General features: G+C 35.5%; 2 protein-coding genes across 3 annotated transcripts in view; both read right to left on the bottom strand.

The window, feature by feature from the left end:
* The window catches only part of cep162 (centrosomal protein 162), a 266,615-nt gene that overhangs the window by 71,964 nt on the left and 177,657 nt on the right, over window positions 1-16,994 (bottom strand). The gene's annotated exons all lie outside the window — the stretch shown is intronic.
* The window catches only part of si:ch211-198c19.1, a 202,907-nt gene that overhangs the window by 8,256 nt on the left and 177,657 nt on the right, over window positions 1-16,994 (bottom strand). The window lies entirely within an intron of this gene.

The following is a 16,994-nucleotide window of genomic DNA, read 5'->3' as shown; positions in this document are numbered from 1 at the left end:
ACTACATTTAAAAGTTCACTGACTCAAAAATTAGACTTTCTCTCGAGTGTCTTAATAAATGCTTATTTCAACAACATTTCACTATTCTATATTAATGACATAAATAGCCAAATCCACCCTTGATTATTTTTCACCTCATTTCACAACAAAGTAACACATTTATCCTGTACCTTCAGGTGAGCAGAGAAAGTGTCATGTACACATTTCACATATAACATAAATGTCTTTTCTCTTCGCCGTTCGCTTATTGCAACTGACAGCATCATAGAAACCCTTCCCGACTTCATTACAAATAAATTATACTTTTAAATGATCCCAGCATGGCAAACAAGCCCAGCTTTTAGACGGAGGTATGAATAATAAAGAACGAGAGCGAACCAGAGAGCAAGCATTAGCATTTCATTTCTACAGATTTAACACCAAATAAAGTTCCATTTTTCTGTGTTCATTTATTTATTTTTTTCCACCTTCCTGCTTACATTGATGTGCGCATAAAAGCAGGCTGGGTTAATCTCCCTGGCAACGCGGGCGCTCTGGCTCTCGGGTAGTTTCTTTAATTCCTCTGGTGTGTGTATACACGACTTTAGGGTCACACCGTATTAGTTCCCCCTGCCTCTGGCTGCTATAAGCCATCCCGAGTATAAAGATCAGTTCCTTCCATTCCATGCTGAGTGTGACCTGAAGTTAACCAGCTGAGCTGTGCTGAAACCACTCACTGGAGTACAAACTGCCTCTACTATCAGCTGTTTATTTGTGTGCACTGTCTGAGTTGTTTTAGTGGTTGGCTTGTTAACTCGTTCTTTTCCTCCGAGGAGATTTTGCTGCATTCTTCAATTGGTACAAAATGCTGCTGCCAGGCTTTTCTCTTAGAATTACTCCAGTTTGGGCTTTTGTAGACTGGTTTCCTGTAGAATTTAGGATTTATTTAAAGGTCCTATTGATGGTTTCTAATGCGTTGCATGGCATTTCCTCAAAATGTTGTGTATAGCTTAACTTTAAATAAGCCTATATTTCTCAAATATGGTGATCAAAACCAGAATAGGGAAGCATTGTTTCTGTTGCTTCACGCCATGGCACATTTGCTTTTTTCATGACAGACTTTCTAAGTAGAATAACTGAATGCTTCACTGGCGAAAAACAGTTAAACAGACCATCTGTGCAAGATAAAGAACGAGCCACCTCCATTCAGCCTCTTTACTTTCTCTTCCTCTTTACTTTTACTCTTTACTCCTTTGGATAAGGAAACAATGTTGTACACACTCTACTAAAGACATCCATTAGCCTATTTATTTAATTTAGTTTTTTTAAGCGCAAAGATTTGTTTCAAAACTATTTCTAAATTCAGTTCTAATTTCCAGCAAATTAATAAATGAACAATAATAATGAAGTATGCTCAAAAACCTGTTATAGTATGTCCAAACACACGTCCTATTCTTATAATAATAATAATAATAATAATAATAATAATAATATATAAAAGCAATTTGTCATGAATAAACTAAAAAAAGGCATGGAGGCATGAAAAAGGCATGAAGGCAGTGTTTTTATATTTATGTGGAAACTTATATTTTTTGTAACCTTTTATTCTTTCATAAGTAAAGATATTTGTGTGTTACTGTCCATCCTGTGTGTATTAAGCAATGTGTAAGTGTTTGAGCCTGCATAGACACATAATTAACACACTTTGCACTGGACTTTAGACCAGCTTTCATTTGGTCCATGGCGCTGTATATTTTAGTTCTTCAAATTAGCAATGCGCCAACAATGCACCTTAACACATCTCTATTTTACAACAGCACACACATGAGTCCACAAAGTGCTGCTAATGGATTAGCAATTTTTAATTAGGGTTGCGCTGGTCTGATAATAGCAACAAATTGCACCTTGTTTCTATAACACGCCAATAGTACAACAGTATTAGAGGTACAATAACAGACTATACATTCTATCAACTTTTAATTTTTAATTACTAAAAAGTTTATAAAATGGTTAATGTTTAAACCAGTATGCTATTGGCTGATTAGTTTTAATAGCTAGTAGTTTAAATTGAATTTAATTTATGTTTTTTTTTTAATAAAAGTGATCAGTAAATAAAATATTAAAATGTCCAAAACTGCATGATTAGAGAAATATGAATCAACCATTAATCATATGCTCAACAGAAATAATTTACAGAGTGTAAATAATAATTTAAAATAATAATAAATAACAATTTAGATATATACTCTTTTAGATGATTAATTGTACAGTAATATAAAAAAATATTTACCCAAAACTAAAATGTCTGTCACAATTTATTCACTCTCTACATGTTACAAAACTGCTGAACAGTAAAGAAAATATTTTAAAGAAATCTGCAACCACTGACTTCTATAGATTTGTTTTTCCTATTATGGGTGTTTCTGGATTTCAGCTTTCTTCAAAATATCTTCTTTTGTTTCAACACAGAAGGCTTAAAACCACTTGAGGATGAGGAAATAGTGAGTTCATTCTTACCATACACTTTTAATTGGCGCCAACAACTTGCTATTTTTAAAAACTTAACATGAAAATTCTCTCTCTTTTTGAATCTGACCTTTTTTTTTTTGCATATTGCTAATACTGTTATTTAACCAGATGCTTTTTCATAATAATTAATTGACTTGAAAAACATCAACCATTTTCCTTTGTTTGAACTCGCCTTTTTTGTTCTCCCATTTTTAAAAGTGTGCAGATGTTCGTCCTTCTCCATCATCTGAAACAGCTGAAGGATGCTCAGTTAGCGAGAAATATAAAAGTTAGTTCAGACCACAGTGAAGCTGAAGAGTTTGATGCGGCGGTAATGAAGTGATATTAGGAAGACGTATGTTGTGCACTCAGCCACCTAATGTATTTCCAGCCAGCTACGCCTTCATCTGACGAAACCCGACGGAAGACTGAGCAGAGGCCACTTCATGTTGCACTTTTGCGAACGTATATTTATATCTCTGATGAATTGACAGCCGAGTCCCAGCGAGGCACAATAGGAACACAAGCTGGTGGATCTTTTAGTGTCTGTCTGCATTGACTGCGGGGGCTGGAGAGGCAGTAAAAACTCTCTCATAAGCGTGTTTGACACTTCTATCGCAGTGCTGCCAAACGCTCCGGGGTCCGCTTTATATTTTATCCTCTCGCTGCAGTGTCAGCCTGCACGAGAAGGCACTTTTTAAATTGCTCTGCACACTCGATTTACACTGTGTTTCTCCCCAATGAAACGGGTCTCCATCAAGCTCACAGCAGACGCCATGTATAATCACTCTTACTTATAGAGCCGCATCTTATGGATCTTGAAAGCATTGTAATATTGCATGGGTGTTTACACAGAGGAAGTGATTGCAGGTGGTTCTTGTAGTAAAACGCTTTTCTTATTTAGTTTTTTTAGTTAGTTTTTTTCTTAAAACAAACAAAATTATCAGCCAAAGGGGTAAGCAAAATAATCTTGTTTTTGAAATAAGTTTATTCTTCTTACCCTATTTGGCAGATTATTTTGATTGTTTTAAGAAAAAACTCACTTAATTTTGACATAACATTTCTAAACAAGACAATATGTTTTGCTTGTCTAGACAAAGGTACTTGGTTTAAGAATTTTGAGATATTTTGATTAGAAACAAGACAAAAATTCTAAGAAAGAAAAGTATTTTGCAGTGTATATTCTGAGTGCAAGGCATTAGAAAATCATGGCAGTAGTTGGGTTGTAGTTCAGGTTTAAATTAAACCATTTAAAGGTGCAGTGTGTACATTTAACACCCAATTGTTCAACTAGGTATTGCACACAAAAGAAGGAATATTTTCCATATCAAAAAGAGTTTTTGTCCTAACCAACACCTGAATTGTATTTCAGAAACGGATTCTATTTCTTGCAGCTGAACAACAAGATAAACTGGCAATGTTCACCTCAGGTACATCTTTTGTTGATTTATACTTCTGCTTCAAACGCCGGCGTATGTTACGGCGCTGACGCGTAGTCCTTCGCCGTGGCCGTCACTGACGTGCACCTCTCAAAAAATGTAACTACACGTTACAACGACTCGTAGCCCAAGCTCTTTGATTGGTCGGCTTGGTAGCGCTGACGAGTCTGGGCGGGACAGAGAGCTGCGTAAATGGTGCCAGCCTGATGGAACGATTGTTTACAAGTGTGGAGTCCCGTGAAGGAGCTCCGGATGGAAAGTTTTGTTTTGTGTTTACCTCATAGTTAAAGTTGTTGCACGTTCGCCGGTTCCTGCCTCAAAATGAGCAAGTTTAAGCCAATTGTACATCCAGGAAGTGTTCAGGAAAATAAAACAGCAGCGAAGAAACTCGACACAGAGGAACAAGTGTTAATGTAGACCAACAGAGACAGCGCGCAGAAGTATAAATGCACAGCTACGCGCGTTGCATGCACCGTGGGTTACGCCGGTCACTTGACGCAGAAGTATAAACCAGGCTTCATGTACTTTATTCAGTGTAAATGCTAAAAATGCAAGTTTGAATGCCATTTTAGATTACATGTATTGCCATATGAAAGCAGCAGCAGATCTTGAAAATAAAATAGTTTGAAATCGAACTTTAGTACTGTGATTCAGTGCAAGTTAACACATATAAGTGATTTAGCATCTACATTTAATCATGTAAAAGAGGTTTAATATTTATTAATTACATTATAAACCTTACCATTTTGTTGGAGTGGAGCAAGTGCACTATTCGGTGCTTCTGAATGGCTGTATTTAAATATCTGTTGTGTATCTGGTATAAACAGCCACATTGCTTATCACTAAGTATCTCCTCACGTAGCGTGTTGTTAGGACATGGGGTTTCAACGCAGCCTGCTCACCTAATGTTTATGTTCGTAATATTTATATTAATTGCTAATTAATAACCTCATGTGGAAATCTACGTCGCACTTCGGAGGCTGTTACTGTCCAGTAGAGGCCGCATTTTAGTGGTGGACACACACTTTGAGATCCTTTCTGACTGACCGAATGAATAAAATACGCTGTTATCCACAAAGGCAACCAGAAGTGCTGAAATATAATTGGCTAAATGGGCGGGTTAAAGGGTCCAAAAGACAGCGTTCCAACACGTAACCAACATTTTCAAAGCAGAATATCTGACTTTAGCATTGTTTTTCAGATAAACAAGAACGTTCACTTGACATGTTTCTTAAATATCTACAAACATTTTATGGTATGTATATGCTTTAGAAGAGTCAAAAACGTACATACGGCACCTTTAAGTTCCACTGGCAATTATAATTGCCGAAGTTCATACTTGCCATTTTCCGTTTACAAGCTATAGCTGCTACATAATCAAATACGATTAAATTCCAAAATCTGGGGAAAATAAATGAAAAAAAATGTTAATATTGGGCACTGTTTACAAGTCTACACAGCAAGATCAACAGTGTCAATTCAACTCTGTTGTATATATAATCCACACCGGCCAGAGTTAAATGAACATTTTCAAAAGTGTTAACAATTTAACACTGGCTCAAGTGTGAAGGACTATTATGACCCCTGTCATGAAAATTAAAAGTGAAACAGGAATCATCAGAAATTGAAACAGAAATTTAGACACTTTCTTCACATAAAGAAGCTCGTTTCCAATCCTTAATTTCCTGTGCTCTATTTTTCTATCAAAAGCTCAGTCAACAAAATCTGTGTTCAAAATTATCCCTGTACACAGGGTGCGAATTACACCCCCTAAATAACGCTTAATGCCTCCTGAAAAACATTAAAACAAGAAATATGGGGGGAGGGGAGGGTGGTCTGCCCTTTAATAGTTAAGAAATAGTTTGCTCTAATTTGCATCTTAAATAAAATTACTAATTAAAATAATAGATAACATAAATATACATTTGACCACCCCTATAATGGTTCATACCATTGCCAAAAATAATAATTTAACAAAATCAAGTCTTTGGCAAATCACCAACAGACAGCGTAAGCGTTCACAAAACATGTTTCTTGTAAAATAGGCATTTGTACTGTTGGTTACCATAAAACTAGATGCATAGTTTTTATTTTATCATACACTTGATTGCTATGAAAGTTAAACAGTAAAATAAAATTACTTGCAGTCTTTCATGTTCATTTACTAATAGGTGCAGGAATGCAAACCAGTCATGGTTTATTTAATATCACAAATGTCATTGACAACCACTCAATATCCCTCGAAACACTGAAAACAAAATTTTGATTAATAAATGAGATGTAATTCAATTAAATATAAAACTTTGGTTCACTGAGGCATATTACCGGACATAAACGAAAAACTTGACCACCCGATCGTCAATGTATAATTCACACCCTGCTTGCACATACCAGTCACACCTAAATGATCCCATTGGTACCCAATCCTTTTAACACTACAAGTTGTTTTACCTTAAAGCCAATTCACATGGCACAGATGGCAAAAGACACTTTATTAGGTTTTGCCGGATCAGAGTGTTACCCCTGTCAGTGTCTGTTGGCATCTGTCGGAGCTTGTTTTTGCCACCAGAACATGCTGAATCAGCATTTTGGTGTTGTAGAATGCCTGAGAGGTGTTGTGCTGTAATCCTGTGGTTGTCTGCTTTTGCCACCATCTGTCAGAGCATTAAGAAATGGCCTTTAAAGGGCACCTGTGATGAAAATCATCTTTTTGAAGCTGTTTGGACAGAACTGTGTGTAGGTATAGTGTGTCCACAGTTATATCGGGGTGATATAAAGACAATAAGTCTCTCTTTTTATTTCCTGATGTTAAAATAGGATCCAAATCCCTCCCATTTTGAGGCCAATCACAACGTGATGTAGTTGAGGTTTCCCCGCCCTCTGAATTGATTGACAGCCATGTATTAACATGTCTCCGTAATAATGCTTATAATCATATAAACAAGAAAGGACTTGCGCAAAACATCTGGGATTAAAGGATCTGTTTAGCTCGCTGTGATCATCAATCATCATCAAATGTGATCAAGAATGAGTTTTACAAGTTTAAAACGTTTTAAAACAGTGCATGTTTGTGACAGTGATTTTACCGTCTTTACTTTATCACCACAACCACATTTCAGTACAATTAAAAAAGAAGACGTTATAATCCCAAGTTTGTGGATGTTTAATCGGGTTTATTTTGTACATTAACATAACGGATATCCATACAGCAGTGAAGGTTAACATGTATGCTGTCAAATTTGCCTTGCAAAAACAGTGCAAAGTGAGGTGAGCTGTTTGTGTGTGTCTGAGTGTGTGCGTGAATTTAGCAAAAACATTGTGTGTGACTCATTGTTGCAGAAAGGCTTGAATTAACTCCACAACGAGTATATTAAATAAGCATTGGGGAAATTCTTATTGTAGTTTTTCTCACAAACGTTACATGAGATCTGCTTTCTTCATGCCTGTCACTGTGCTGTTTATCTGACGCAGCCGAGATGTAGATTTACAGTAAGTACACTCTGACAGGCACATGGAAACGGTGGGCGGGGAGAACTAGCATTTAAAGCCAAGGCAACAAAAACAGCTAAATTGTGTTCAGAGCAGAAAACTCCAATATTGAATACTGAAAGGTATAATAAATAATCTGATGGGTGTTTTGAGCTTAAAATTTACAGATACATTCTGAAGACACAAAAGGCGTATCTTAAATCTTCATAAAGAAGTAAAATGGGTGCCCTTTAAAGTAACTTTATGCACAGTCGTCCTGCACGTTTTGCTAGTCCCTTTATTAATCTGGGATCGCCAAAGCGAAATGAAACGCTAACTTATTCAGTATATGTTTTACGAAGTGGATCCCTTTCCAGCTGCAACCCATCACTGGGAAACATCCATACACACTCATTCACAGACACACTACTGTAAATTTAGCCCGCCCAATTAACGTGTACCATGTTTTTTTTAGACTTGTGGAGTTAACCGGAGCAGAGGAAACCCATGCGAGCACGGGGATAACATGCAAACTTCACACAGAAATGCCAACTGACCCAGCCGAGGATCAAACCAGCAACCTTCTTGTTGTGAGGCAAACATGCTACCCACTGCACTATGTACGTGCAGCCTCTTATTATTATTTATAGCAGAGTATTCTTATCTATGGGTGACCCTACTTCATAATTATTCATGAGAGCACATGCTTTTCAAAGGCAAGGCAGACCTGCCAAAATGTGAGACCCAATGACTGGGTGAGACCACATTATCGCACATATGTGTTTATTTCCATGATCTACAGAGTTTGTTGCATGTTTTTTTTGTGATTCTGTCAGGGCGGATACAGCAAAGCTGTCGGTTTGCAGCAAGCATTTTTTTCAGGAGAGCTGTACGGGAATTGGAGGATGGCGGATTTTGTCTTTTATCAGTTGAGTTCATTACCATTCAGACACATCATCTATATCTGTGCTGCTGTGTTTCCCTATGTTTAAAATCTTCCAGACAGGGCTAATGGTTGAAATAGATAGGGCAAGAGATAGACCTGAAATAGACCTGCTGCACTGCTATCCACTGTGTCTGCATTTAGACCCGGGGATTGAAAAGTTTATAGTATTTATATCAACACGATTATCTTTATGATCATATAACAAATTGTGGTTATGTGCATATGAAATTACGAATAACAAATGTGACATTAATTTACTCTTTATTTCTTTGCATTTTATAATTGTAAACTATAAAATCTTGAGTCTCCTCAGAATTTGTGTCTCATTTTGTGAGCCGACTGACAGTTGTTCGCTACTCTCTTTTCCCCCTGCTCTGTCAGCCACGCCCACTCCTTCCTCTACTTTCAGAGCTCCACGGCCATTTTGAAGCAATTTTTTGAAGGAATTCTGACTGAAAGAGAGGGTTTCATGGCCCTTAAAGCAGCAAGCCAGCAAACTCCAATGAAGTATACTCAATCTGATCTGTTTAATTGTCCTTCTATTCTTCCTCTTCACTTTCTTTCTACTTGAGCAAAAGCCATCAATCAGAATAAGGCAGTCGCTTACAGATTAAAAAAAAGTCCCTCGGGATGAGTAGTTTTAGAAACACAAAGACAGAAAATGAACTCTGACAACAGGAGGCTGTCTGATTAGTTTGAATGAAGGCAGGTGCACTGCCCAAAAAAACAATCACGCAGAAACTTTCAGAGTAGTAATGACACAAAACATTTCTGTCACACTGCAGCGTTTTTCAGGAAGAAAAGGACGTTTTGCAATCATTAATTCAAATGAGGGCTCAACTAACATGTGATTTCTATTCATCAAACCATGCTTTGTAACAGGCCAGGGTGCCATGACAAAAAAAAAAAAAAAACTATCATCTGAACAGCAATCTCACCACCGTCTGCGTAATCAAAGGAATGCTATAATCTGTGCCATTTGGCAAATAACAGTTAAAGCGCATCATGAGTTAGCGAAATGGAGTCACGGCGAATAAATAAATAAAATATATGGATGACACATGGCTATTATTTTTCTTTATATGGTGGGAGTGGATCAGTCTGTGTTTGTGCCATTAATTGATAGGCTTTTAGAGGGTGTGCTGGTGAGGGAAAGATGTGGCGGAGTGGCAGGTTGCCAAGCATGTCGATGTAGGCAGATAAAAACAATGGGAGAAAGATGTGAGCGAGATCCTCCCTGAGGCCAAGAGGGAGTAAGCTATAAAGAGGTAAATGAATACTAATGGAAAGATGATTGGCACAGAAGATGGGACACAAATGGAAGGGCACGAGGACAGGGCAGGACGACGAGTGATCACATAAAAAATGCAGCAGTACCGCCCTAGTAGAGGTCAGCGTAAAAATACTACACACTGTTTCTCTGAATTGGCTAACATAGTATATTAAATAAAAGTGTGCTTTTAGAATATAATTGAAAAAATGAGCCTGGTTTTTGTCTCAAACACCTGGGTAGATGCTGAGCAGACCTGAGGACTGGAAGGATGTTTATTGTATGAATCTAGGATTTTGGACTCTGTACATTTTTTATACAATTTTCAATGTTCAGATGATTATTAATAATTTAACAATTAATTAGCAGTTCTTTGATTAATTAAGTTCTAAATTCTTAGCTGCAGATAGTCATAAGTCATTAACATACTACATGCAGTTGCGCTGATGAACGGTTTAATTATTATTTAGAATTCATTTTTATTTGCATATTTTCTCATTTTAATTGGATTTAGTAATTTTATTTTGTGATTTTATAGTTTTATTTATTTGAATGAAACATAAAAACAATATGTTTTTAAATTTATTTAATTATTTTGATGAAAAGAAGCTTTTGGTGATCATAGTACAGATTAATTTGAATATTTTACATCAAATGTGGTTTTAAAACCATGAACGTATGCCAATATCCTTCAAACCACAAGGTTTACCCATTTGTCACCAATATTTTTTTTATAAGTTTAAATAGAAATACATTTTGTATGAATTCTCATTCTTCCACATATGCAGAAACACGATAGACAGGGGTGGACTTAACCAAGAAGCAAAGTAAGCAGCTGCTTTGGGCCTCGTGGAATTAGGTGGCCCCGACCTATGACAAAAGGCATACATTAATCATATAGCTCATTTATAAATGTTCATATGTTGTAAAATAGGTCTACAACAATTAAGATTTGTACTTTATTACTTCTTTTCAAAAATGGACCGTTCCTTCCTTACTGCACATGCGCAAGGTGTAAGTGTATCGGTTCAAAGACACCGCCAGTCTGCCAGCAATCAGCGTAGAGCTGACGTAGATAGAAGTAGATAGAGGGTGCAAGAGTGAGAATTTTGAGAAAATTTGAGAAGTAGAAATGAGACAAACAATAAAACACAGCTATACCTCTGAGATCCTGCTTTCTGGTTGAAACACCTGTCAGACGATGAACGCTGTGAGCTTGTTAATAGAGGGTCTGTTCAAATAAAATAACATTTTCCAGTAAAAAGTAAAGGCCGCTCACAAACAGCCATTATTCAATTCAAATAAAAAATGGTAAAAAGATTAGTTTAATAAACTGAGAATTAAATTTGTTGAAATGTTTATTAATTAATTTATTTGTTTGTTTATTTATTTGTTTGTTTGTTTGTTTATATTAAATCTAATCATAAAAATGGCAAATTATCTTCACATAGTTTTATTTGTGAATTTATTACATTTAATTTTACAATAAGAAGATAAAAGTTCCTTCAATATTAAAATATATAAACATCCTTCTAATATTTTGGTATATACCTTTTATTGAAATTTATTTTTAAAATTTTTAATATACACTTTTTTTTTTTTACAAAAAACAAAACAATAAAAAAAAAACTAATCTACAGAGAAATAATATGTATAGAGAAAGAGAATGCTTTGATGCTAGGTCCCCATTTCTGGAATTGCTGGGGCCTCCAAATCACTAAGTTACTTTCACTAAATTTACTAAGTGTAAATTCACTAAGCTATTCTTCCACCATGAGCACAGACATACGCTTTCATTTTTAAAAAATGACAATGCCCAGAGTATGACCCAAATACACTAATGAAATTCACTGTTGATTATCTTAATTATCTTTTGTATCGATTCACCATTGCGGCTTTAATTTCTCTGCCTTTCAGAAATCCACTGTGCAATTACATTTTTTTTTTTGTTCTGCATGAGTGTACAGGGTTTGAAATGTTATATGCGACATGGCGTACTATAAATATAGAATTTCATAGCAGTTACATTCAATCATTATCCCACTAACCCTTCCCAATTAATTTCCACTCCAAGGGTCATCTTGGTCGCGAGGCTGTTTTTAACAGCCGTTTGAATGTTGGGGCATTTCCTGAGCACTTTGTTCTGATGGTTTGAGTAGAGCTTCACACTATAACAGTCATTTCAATTTTCCTTTAAGAGCAAATTTATTATAGTGTATAAAGGGGTCATGCGTAACAACTGTAAGAGCTGTTCAACTGCCATTTGTCCGTACATTTTATTTTGACATTCATAAACTGTCATGTGTCATCTTTAAATGAATACCAGAATAAATTGGCATTAATACTGATTTTTTTACAGCATTGGCCAGTTGTCTGATGAACATGAAAACTGCTGCAATAAGTAATATCTTTTTTAATATCTTAAAAAAAGACTGGAGGATTGTAAATACAAGTGATGAATTTACAGTCTGGATATTTTTATGCAAATTAAAGTGAAGTTTTGTGAAATGTCGTGGCTGGAGTCCATTATATTTTCCTCATACTGAACGAATAATTTCCCCCAATTATTTTTACACTCATTCATCAAATTGAGTCATCTAATGTGCCATCTTGTACCTCCAGGTCATTCCGCGTTTTAGCCATTTCACAGGAGGCAAATATTCAACTGAATGTGGATTAATCAAAGCCAACACAACTGCAAAGAAGGAAAACAGTAAGTGTTTGTCTAATTGTGCATTGTTTTGAATGGTTTAGACGTCAATGCAAATGCTAAGTGACCAAATTATTCTGGTGCAAAGTTAAATACATTAAGTGTTTGACACAATAGTGACTAACACATGATGAAATGGTTTAACTGTTGTAATCACCAGTCAAGAGATCTCTTCATAAACTGCAACAGATTGTCTGAACTGGGATCAGAACTACATTTACAGAGTTTTAAAGCAGAACGTTTTTAATACAATTTAAATGTTGTGTGGTATTTAGATTGTATATAATGTTATTTGATTATATGAAGATTAATAAAGGATGCTTTTCACACCTGTAGATCAATTTTATTTGTTCCAGACCATGGATCACAATTGTTAGAATTTTGTTTTTAGTTCTTGGTGCGGTTTGCTTTCACAATGCAAAGTTCTCTCCTCACATTGGCTCAGTACTGTAGCTATTCTTCCACAAAAGCACATTTTGCAAATGTGCATAAAAATAACGGTTAATTAAAACTTCAAGATTTGCATAAGTTTTGAAAATCCGCATAAAAATCATATAGACATAACTAAGTAAGATAAACTTTTTATTCGATTAGAAAAGATACACATAAACTACAATAGAAACACTTTTACCGAACATATTCCAGTATGTGCATTAAAAAAAGTCATGTGATTTTGTTATAAGAGATCATGTGATGATAAAAATGTGTGTGAATGGTCAAATCGGCAGGCTGAGCACATTGTAAAACATCTGAAATGTTGTTTTGGTCATTCTAAAATGCTGTAAGCATTTCAGTATTAGTGTTATTATATGATTAATGACCTCCAGAACTGTCAAGAGTGTCTGCGCTCGGCATCTCAAGCCTTCAAATGCCATCACGTATTCATTGCATGTCAGCATTTGTCTTCTGAGTCGCAAGTCATTTATTAAAAAAGTAAAAGATTCACGCAGCGTCTCCTACCGCAGAAAATTCTGTTTTTACTGTTGATATTTGGCACCAGTTAATAAGGAATTGACAAGTTTGTTCTTTGACTCGTTGTATAGAAATGCTGCTTTATTCGCACATTTTTTATGCAATATTCCAGTTTTGCGCAAGTTAATTCACATTTTTGGAAATATAGCTACTGTTTATTCCACGGATTCCACTAAGCTGTCATGTCATTATTTTATTTCATGACGATGAGTAATAAGATATTATAAGTGAAAAGGTGCTCTTTAATTTTGAATGGTGAAACTGATATTGTCACCAAATATAAATCAGAGGTATAACTTTCTCAAACACAGCTTCATCTCAGTTGCCAAGGTTTGTAAAAATCTATCTATTAATCTATCTATCTTTTGCCCGTCATAACCATAATGCCCTGTGATATATAGCCTGGTTCATTAGTTTATTGGATCATTGGATAGTGCTTTCTCACTATAATTGATCCACTTCAGAGTTTGTTTAAACAAAATTGAGACTCGCCAGATTGAGAAACATACTTTTAGTTGTGAAAGCACCCTTAGGGGCCAATCACAGCGAAAGTGCTTTTCTGTTCTGAAAACATGAGCCGGACCGCAATGCTTTTTTTTTTTTGACAAGAAAAAATGAAGTGAGGTGTGCTTTTTATGTCACTATGCAAAGACTGAATCAGCTGCATATTTTAAACAAAAAAAAATAACAATTCAACAAATTATCAAAAAAACATCTTCAAAAGTCTCTATAGTCTTGACATCACAAACACTGCTGTCGCAGTGATAGAAAGGGGAGGGGTCTTGGTTTTGGGAGCTGGGATTGTGGATAAGCTGGTGGGGTAAGATGATTAGAGTTGGGGCTCTAAAAGCTTTTGGAAAGAAATAGTTAGCCAAGCAAGCTCTAATACTCATTTTTTTCAGATTGCAAAAGCTGTAAGAGACTGTGGAAGGTATGGGTGAAAGCAAAATGTCCTGAATGGAGGGTAGAGGGTCACAGAAGATCTTAACAAATAACCAATTAACAATAACAACATTAAAGGAATGGCCCCAAAATGTTGCTTATGTACTCACGTCATGAAAGATGTACATGCAATTTGTTTTAGTACACTATAAAATCCAATAGTCAAATTTATCAAATGAAATGAGTGCAGTTAACTCAAGATTTACTGAAAGCTAATTCTACTCATTTGAAAAGAGCTTTGAACTCAGTGTTGAAGGTAATGATTTTCATGTTGGTGGAGATGTTTAATGATCCTCTACACTGTAAAACCCAAAAGTCAGCTTTATCAAATGAAAGGAGTGCAATTAACTCAAACTTTACTGAAAGTCAAATCTACTCATTTGAAAAGAGTTTTAAACTGAGTGTTGAAAGTAATGAGTTATTTAAATACCTCATTACTTCAGCCTAAATGCGGTGTTCACAGTATAGATTGGTTTACGTCAAATGGTTTGTTGCAATCAGTTTCGGTTTGAGTTGCCTCAACTTATTGTGTTTTACAGTACTCAAGTTGGTTTAAGTCCTCTTCATTTATTGGGTTATTCTGTGCTTAAATTGCTTTGTTTACTCAAATGGATTAAGTTCACAGCACTCTAATAGATTAGTTTTTGAACTTAAATGATTTGTTTCAACCAGTTTCCTCAAATGGTTTGAGTTACTTTAAATTTTTGTGTTTTACAGAGTGCTGAAATGTTGAGAGATTGAATGTTTTATTTATTTTATGGCTGTGACTGAAGTCAGCTCTACTTTCTCTACAGTAATCCAGCTTGTTATTAATGCTCAATCAACTTAATCCCTTAAATATCTCATAACTTCAACTGAAATGGAATTAGTTCACAATACTTATAACAGTTTTTGAACTTAAATGGTTTGTAGCAATTGTTTTTCTCAAACGCTTTTCCTTAAACAGTTTGCGTTACGGTTCCTCAAACGGTTTGCGTTAACTTATTGGGTTTTACACTACACAATTGGTTTTAGGTTTTACTGTGCTCAGATTATTTGCATATACTCAAATGGATTAAGTTCAAAGTACTCATTAGGATTAGTTTTTGTACTTAAATGTTTTGTCACAATCAATTTTTTTCTAATGGCTAGAGTTACCTTACCTGAAACCACGATTTATAATAAAAGTCAATGGCCAACATAGCTACACATAGTAACCAGCTACTGTAATTAAATTTACATTTTTGCTGGAAAATAAATTTAAATAAAGTTTTATTGATGTAATTATTGACTTATTTGAAGCAACTTTAGACAACACCCCTCCTAACAATACATTGTAAGAAGTGAAGAAAAAAATTGGAGAAAGTCAAAATATAGTTGAACAGCAAAAACACAAATGTATATTAGATTCATGTTTTTGACAAATATCAAAGGTGACGACAGTGGAGGATGAAAAAAGAGATTTCAGTCCCTCTTGCACAATGAAATCCAGGCATCTTAACGATCTAAGAAACCCATCAAAACTAAACGGCCTCATCCATCGCCTGCTCCAACACATTCTATGTGCTGTTTAACATTAGATTAAGCAATAGCTTTACGTGCAAAGACTGAATCTACTGTTAAAAATGAGAAACACATTGATTTGCTCCTGTCACTGAACCTAGGCTCTGACTTGAATTTATTTTTGCAGAGAATAAAATAACTGATGGTGGAAGGAAAATATGAAAGTGAACAAACGACAAGATAATAAATTGTGTCTATCATGGGGGCCCGAGACCACAAACGAGGACTTCTATCTTCAGATTCAAGGTTAAATGAAGATAAGGAAAAGGAAATGTGTCAATTGTGAGGGAAGAGGGAGGAAGGTGGTCTTTTGCCGCTAGGAAAACCTATCTGAACTTCATCTTTATATCTTGCTTCTGGGCCATCAATTACTGTTTGGACTGTGACAATCCCATGACCTCTGGGCAGAAGTGACCTTAAGTTTTAAAATGAAAATTTCAGAGCACCAAACATGGTTATGATTGGATTAATAAAAAGAAAATGAAGCAAAGCGTTGGGTGAGGAAATAAACGTGCAGTGTAGTGTAAGACTTTAATGAAACATCAGGCCTGGAGCTGAAAAACGAATCAGTTCTGGTTTCTAGGACCAGCGTTACACTGTTTGTTATGGCTTTGTGTGGCTAACTTTGTTCTCATCTCCCAGTCATGGCCAATTTTGGGTATTTTAGGCCAGAGATCTACAGGGGAGATTATTTGAATCCCTGCAAAAGAGCCAAGCAAAAAACTGTACATATATTTAAAGTGCCACTATTATGATATTTTAAGAGTTTTCTAGTTTTATCTTCTACAATAGGTTAACATGCATACATGGTACATAAATTCTTAAAATATTCACTTCACATTAGCCACTTCCACACAAACAGACTTTTCTGGAAAATTATTTTTAATTTTCTGGAAAAGGATCATGAGCAAAAGGGGCCTTTTTGAAAATATTGTTTGGCAATTTTCTGAAAAAAGAAGTTGTAACAATACTGAAAATTTCCCAGAATGCTGCACTGTTTGAACGCAGAAGGAAAATTGCCGGAAAGAGCAAGTTCATGTTTTGAACATGCTGACGTGAGACGTCTACTCCAGCCAATCAGAACATTCAGACATATGATCCTCGTTGTTTATGCAATTAAACACCTTTATATACTTCTCCAGACACATTTAGCTGCTAGATATTAGTCAGATAACGTTTCTATGTTCCTTCTTAGTGTCAACTATGGATAATATGATC

This window comes from Danio rerio, chromosome 16 (genome assembly GCF_049306965.1).
Source record: "Danio rerio strain Tuebingen ecotype United States chromosome 16, GRCz12tu, whole genome shotgun sequence".
In the NCBI taxonomy this organism is placed as follows: domain Eukaryota; kingdom Metazoa; phylum Chordata; class Actinopteri; order Cypriniformes; family Danionidae; genus Danio; species Danio rerio.
Note: the sequence above shows the minus strand (reverse complement) of the source record. Positions and strands in the feature narration are given on the sequence as shown.